At 39.3% G+C, this 7,056-nt stretch overlaps 1 pseudogene; it reads right to left on the bottom strand.

Annotated features, from left to right (window-relative positions):
- Positions 1–508: 508 nt before the first annotated feature.
- Positions 509–7,056, bottom strand: part of LOC100951244 — a 69,332-nt pseudogene continuing 62,784 nt past the window's right edge.

Below are 7,056 nucleotides of genomic sequence, written 5' to 3' on the forward strand. Positions count from 1 at the left end.
TTCTCATAAAAGCCTGCCCTTACTTGCCTGTCACTACATTCCCAAATTAGAAGGGCCAGCCCTATCTACCCAGCATACCTCACCAGCAAATAAATGCCACAGGACCTCAAAAGCTAAGAGTAAAGACTCTAGTAAGAGAATGTGCACTCAGTCCTCATGGTGGGGTTCTGGGAAGCAGGCCCTGTTCAACATCCCTGGGATTAGCTGTGTGTGAGAGCTAAAGGTATGAGTGGCTTGGCATGTTGACTTCCCTTGAGGAAGGCAGGCCACCTTACATATATAACAGCTATGTACATCAGATAGCGGCATGGCTACACATATGAGAACTAAGCACAGTCAAGAAATAACACACAAATCTCTTCATCATTCCACTTCAAATGGTCTTCCCCAGACAGAAAGATTCTGGGTACCTAGGCTGGAATCTTTCAAGGCTCAAAATGGGATCAGTTCCTCCACTTTTTTGGCCTTGCTTGTTTTAAGGACTTGAGTTCAGCCCAATACTCCACCTTTAGACAAACTGGGACAGAATGTGGACCTTGATGTTGAGATCAGCAATATTGATGTTCCAAGGAATACCAGGCAGGTTAATGTTTTTTTCAGAGCAGATACAACCTGCATGGGGAGCTGCTGAGAGGCCATCCTTGCATTTCCCTAGCCTATTTTGAGCTTTTCAATCTCAGCTATGATTTCCATTCATGTTTGTTTCCAACACCATCCCACAAATCACCACCTCCTAGAGGACATAGTGTCATCCATGTGGACAACAAAACCCAATTCACACATATTTTCGAAACACTTATCCAGAATCTCTACAAAAAACCTGGATGAGGTCCAAGGTCCCAAGTTTATTCTCTGACAAATCAACACAAAATACACAGGAGAGGGTAGTATAGTGTCAGTAAATTAGTTTGTAGTCAGAACCACTAATCAATCTTTTACTCTTGAAGAAGTTACAGATGTTGTCATCCTGCTTTAGGACTAAATGGAAAGTCTCCCGAACCACCCATCTGCTGTTGAATTTCTTCTGGTAACTTCTGGTAGAAATGGACTAGCCTCAGCTTCCCACAGTTACTGAAAACCATAAGTCACCTCAATCATCTTGGCCAACCACTCTTTACTTAGCACCAGCTGCTCCCAGAAGGCATGTCTAGTAATATTTGGGAACATAAAAGGACTCGTACTAAAGAAAAACCCTTTGAATGTGAGAAATGTGGGAAAGGATTCAATTTTCCTAATGTTTTTAAGGACACAAAATGATTAACACTGGAGAAATACCCTTTGATTATGAAAATGTGATAAAGCCCTCAGTTATTCTATTTCTTTTTGAAAATGTGGAAGGTCTTACAGTAAAGAAAAGCCTTTTTACCAAAAACATGTGGTAAAGCTTTCAGTTGTTCCACTTTCATTTGAAGTTATGAAAGAACTCATTTCTGAGATAAGTCACATAAATGTACAGAATGTGAGAGCACCATCATTTCTTTCACATACATTCAAAATACACAGATAAGCACACAGGAAATGGACCTTATAAGTAAAAGAATGCACACTATATTAAAACTCTAGTTTGAACAATACAGGAAAGTTTTCAGTTTTTAATATTTCAAAATTTAAGTAAAAACTCCCACTGGAAAGAAATCTTTAAGTAACTTATGAAGCCTAATGCAAATTCATTATGGCATAGTGCTCAACAAAAATGGACAAGAAAGAAATGTTATACAAGTTAATAAAACGCTGCTAAAAGAAACTTCAAAAAATATAAATAAGTGGGAACACATCCTGTGTTCAGGACTGAAAGATTTAGTATTGTTAAAAGATTCATAGAGCCTATGAAATCCCTATAGGATTTTTTTTTTTTTGCAGAAATAGAAAATAACATCCTAAAATCCATATAAAACTCAAAGACCCCTGAATAGCCAAAACAAACAAAGCTGGAGGCTTCTTATTTTCCAAATTCAAAATATATAACAAAGATAGCATAAACTAAAAAGAGAATGTAACTGGCATAAAGGCAGGCATAAAGATCAATGGAACAGAAAAGAGAGCCCAAAATAAACCCTCACATATATGGTCATATGATCAACAAGGGCACCAAAACTACAGAATGGAAAAAAAGATAGTCTGTTCAATAAATGGTATTGGAAAACCTGGTTATCCACATGCAAAAGAATGAAAATGAATACTGAGCTCACACCACATGTGAAAAAACTTCATGACTTAGGATTTAGAAATGATTTCTTGGATATCACAGCAGAAACACAGGCAACAAATGCAAAAATAGACAAATGGATGATATCAAACTTAAAAACTTCTGTGCAACAAAGGAAACAATAGGAGGCAACTTATGGATTGAAAGAAAGTACTTGCATATCATATATCTGATAATGAGCTAATATCCAGACTATATAAAGAACTACCTCCTACAACACAACAACCAAATACTCTACTAAAAAATTGACAAAGGACTCATATAGACATTCTCCAAAGAAAATATACATGTGGCCAAGAGGCCCGTGAAATGATGCTCCATATTACTAATCATCAGGGAAATGAAAATCCAAACATCACACCCATCAGGATAGTCACTACCAAAAAAAAAAAAAAGAAGAACAGAAAATAACAAGTATTATAAGGACACAGAGAAACTGGATTCCTTGTGCACTATTTAAGGCAGGCATCCTCAAACTATGGCCCACAGGTCACATGCAGCCTACCTAGGACATTTATCTGGGCTGCTGGGTGTTTCTGCCGCCACTGCCTGTCCTGCTTAGCAGCCAATTCATCCTGGGGCCCACAGTCTGGCCCTCCAACCCTGTTTAAAAAGTTTGAGGACCCCTGATTTAAGGGAATGTAAAACGGTATATCTGCTATGGAAAACAGTATACAGGTTCTTCAAAAAATTAAAAATATAATTACAAAATAATTAACTAATGCTAGTCATTTATATATATGTAGAGGAATTTAAAAGGATCTCAAATAGATATTTCCATACCCATGTTCATTGCAACATTATTCACAATAGTGATGAGGTTGAAGCAACCTAAGTGTCCAACAATGTATAAACAAAATGTAGTATAATCACAAACACACATTTGTATTTCAATATATTAATATGTTAATTACCATTGCATAATTATTAATCATTCATTAACTCAAAGGAATAATAAGGATCCATAAGTGTACAGACCATATTAGTATAGGAAAATGTCTATTAAGTCAGTGAAGTCAAAATTTACCAAGTCAGATTATATAAATGCATGGATATATGAAGTCTGAGAAATTATTTAAGGTAATATAAAGACACTTGTCAAATGCATAAAGTTTTCTACTTTTTTTTTTTTTACAAAAAAACCCCTAAATTTTAAAAAATGTACTCTACAATAAATGAACAACTTTATTATATGTTGAATAAAAGGTATATATGACAGCTAGCATGAAACAAAAATAGCAATTAAGTATGCTCAAGAATCTGCTCACCAGGATATCCCCCATCTGCTTCAAGTGGGTTCCTCGGTCCTATAGAAGGTATTATAGGAAAGAGAATAGATGTATCCCAGTCTATGTTGTGGCTACCAATCAGTGGATGTAAACTATTATTCAAAGCATTTAAATTACGAAAACGGAGATGATATTTTACCTAGAATGAACAATAGAAAACAAACATTATAAAACAATGAACATTAAAAAACAAATATTAGCAGTGATAGAAATAAATTATCATTTTAAAATTGTACTTTGAGGTAGAGTGAACAATGGCATCACTGTCGCAAGGGGGGACAACCAGCAAACCTCATGTGATGCAATCACAATCAAAATTTGAAAGTGGGTTTTAGGGGGGCAGAGGCAAGATGGCGGACTGCAGCCAGCTTTTTGTAGAGGCTTCCGTCCAGAAGGAGACTTAAAGGACAGAAGTTTAGCAGGGAGCTGATGGTTTGGAGTGGAGCCAAGAGAGAAGATTGAAGAACACACTTCAACCTTGCTGAGGCAAGCTGTGACCCCAAAAGTATAATCAAAGGTACAAAATCTACCACCAAGAGGATGGGAGTCCCCTTCCCCACAAGAAGGGCTCACAGTTTACTCCATACAAACAAGCAAGCAGAGTTCAAACATCCTCCCACCCTATCCCACAGGAGAGACCCCCTAAAAACTGGACCTCCTACCCCTGCTGGCATGCCATGGCACCCTCCTGCCAGGAATAAAACTGTAAAACTGTATAAAACTGTATATATTCCCTACCTGCAACCCTGAACTCTAAGGATTCCCCTCTACTCTCACCCCAAGGTCTAGAGGTTTGTCACCCATGGAGTCCATATTCTTGGGCATTTCCTTGAGAGGAGTGGAGCGGGAAAGAGCTGGTGCTGGTCTGTACTGACTCTGTGGCATGGGAGCAAGGAGAGTTCGGTCAGCTGAGGGGGAGCTACACAGGAGCAGTGGTATCCTGAGAGAGGCAGCTGCAGCACTCAGAGGGGCTTGCATCCCTGAGACCATTCCAGACAGACACACACTGTCTCTCTGGATAACCAGAGGTTTTGGGAATTTTTCTCACATGAGCCACTGGCAGAGAGGATTTGGGAAATTCTGTGAGTACTGACCTGGGTGGAGCATGGGGACTAGAATACACGCAGCTCACAGACTTACAGGGACTGCTTATCTGACCATAATAGCACCTAGCCCTCAGGTGAATATAGCTGAGAAAAAGGCAGTGGGTGGGCAAAGGCTGGAATTGACACCTGAGTGTAAACTCTAATTGCTTGCTACCCAGGGCTGAGAGTTTTTTATCAGCTCTAGCAGCTTCTGACATGCAGAGGAATTTAGCCAGAGCAACATCAACTAGGTGCAGGGCTGGAACTGAGTGAGCTACCCCAGCCTATAATAAGGTTGTCAGGTCTTATCTCCCCCTGCTGGACTTATATTTCTGGGTGACTCTGGCAGTCGTAAACCATGGGAGCAATTGCTTGCTGGAGTGAACTGTCACAGCCCTGTGGCAACTAGCGACTGGGTACAAAGTGGGGAAGGAGGTACCAACCTTCCCAGACTAATTCATTTGCTGGGTGGGTCCCTCTGCCCTCACGGAGCATGGGAGCAAGTTGTATCTGAGCTGTGAGCAGACCCCTCTTATCTAGATGCCAGAGACATTTGAATTATCCCACCTGCTGCTGAGACTGGTACTGACTGGGACAACCAATTTGGACCCCTTGAACTGGGCATATCACCCAAAGACTATCCAAAGTGGCACCTTAGGTGTATGGTTGAGGGAAGGTTTGATTTTCCTTGCCCAGTTGTTGTTTGTGCAGGGTGGGGTGACTTAATTGCTGGTATTTCTCCACAGCAGAGACTTCAACCAAGAGTAACTGATCCACTAGGGTAGGACAGAGACCAGCTCAAAATAAGACAGAGGCACTTAGCCCCACCACACCAAGCAAGTCCCTAGTGTCTCAGGCCGTAACACCATACAGGTCCTTGACAAAACTCAAGGGAAAAGCCAAACAGAGTAAAGTAATCATGCGGTGCAATCAGCAGAAAAGCTCTGGTAATATGAATAACCAGAGCAGGTCAACCCCCTCCCCCCGAGAAAGGATAAGACAGATGAAACTGAAGATCCCCTATATAAACAGATGACTGAGATGTCAGAAATTGAATTCAGAATTTGGATTACAAATAAGATTAATAGAATACAGGCAAAGACAGAATAATAAATTCAAGGAACATTCCAAAACTTCACTCAAGAAATCAACAAATTCAAAGACAAAACCACTAAAGAGTTTAAAACATTGAGGCAAGAGATTGCAGCCTTCAAAGATCTGAAAAATATGGTAGAATCCCTTGGTAACTGAATGCAGGAAGCAGAAGAAAGGATCTCAGATGTAGAAGACAAAGTTTCTGAATGTGCCCAAGTATCCGAAGAGGATCAGAAATGGAAAGCAAAAAAGAAACATTCTCTCAGAGAGCTCTGGAATAATTCGAAGAAAGCTAATATTCACTTATAGGAATCCCTGAAGGCGACAAAGTTGCTTCACAAAACACAGAGACTCTTCTTCATGAAATTATGAAAGACAACTTTCCAGATATGCCAAGAGATCATGAAATTCAGATAGCAGAAAGCTTCAGAACCCCAGCACAACTCAACCTGAATAAGACATCCCCCAGACACATCATAATTAACTTCAGTAAAGTTAATATGAAAGAGAAAATCTTGAAAGCACCGAGACATAAGAAAACCATAACCTACAAGGGGAAGAATGTTAGAATAACTGCACATCTCTCTGCCAAAACCTTTCAGGTCAGAAGAGGGTGGTCATCGACTTTTAATCTCCTAAAACAAAATAACTTTCAACTAGGATCCTGTATCCAGCTAAATTGAGTTTCATTTATGATGGAGAAATTAAATACTTTAATGACATTCATATGTTGAAGAAATTTGCCATGACCAATGCAGTCCTCCACCACAAAAGTAAACTCACTCAGAAACTATTGATCAAACACCAACTTCCACAGTGGCGAAAGGATTAAAAATGTCCACTAGACTTTTGAACAACTCAATACCTAAAATTGTACCAGGCTTATCAATAATTTCTATCAACATGAATGGCTTAAATTGTCCTCTAAAGAGGCACAGATTGGCTGATTGGATACAGAAACTCAGACCAGACATCTGTTGTATATAAGAATCTCATCTTACCTTAAAAGATAAATTTAGACTCAGGGTGAAGGGATGGTCATCTATATTCCAGGCAAATGGAAAGCAAAAGAAAGCAGGTGTCACAATTTTATTTGCAGATACAATAGGTTCTAAACCAACAAAAGTAAGCCAAGATAAAGATGGCCACTTTATATTTGTTAAGGGCAATACTCAATATGATGAGATCTCAATTATCAATATCTACGCACCCAACCAGAACACACCTCAATTTATAAAAGAGACTCTAACTGGCATGAGCAACTTGATCTCTCCTAGCTCCATCATAGCCAGGAATTTTAACACTCCTTTGGCAGTGTTGGATAGATCCTCCAATAAGAAGCTTAGCAAAGAAATCTTAGATTTAAATTTAACTATTCAAC

This window comes from Otolemur garnettii, unplaced genomic scaffold (genome assembly GCF_000181295.1).
Source record: "Otolemur garnettii isolate 467f Iridium unplaced genomic scaffold, OtoGar3 scaffold00044, whole genome shotgun sequence".
Lineage (NCBI taxonomy): Eukaryota > Metazoa > Chordata > Mammalia > Primates > Galagidae > Otolemur > Otolemur garnettii.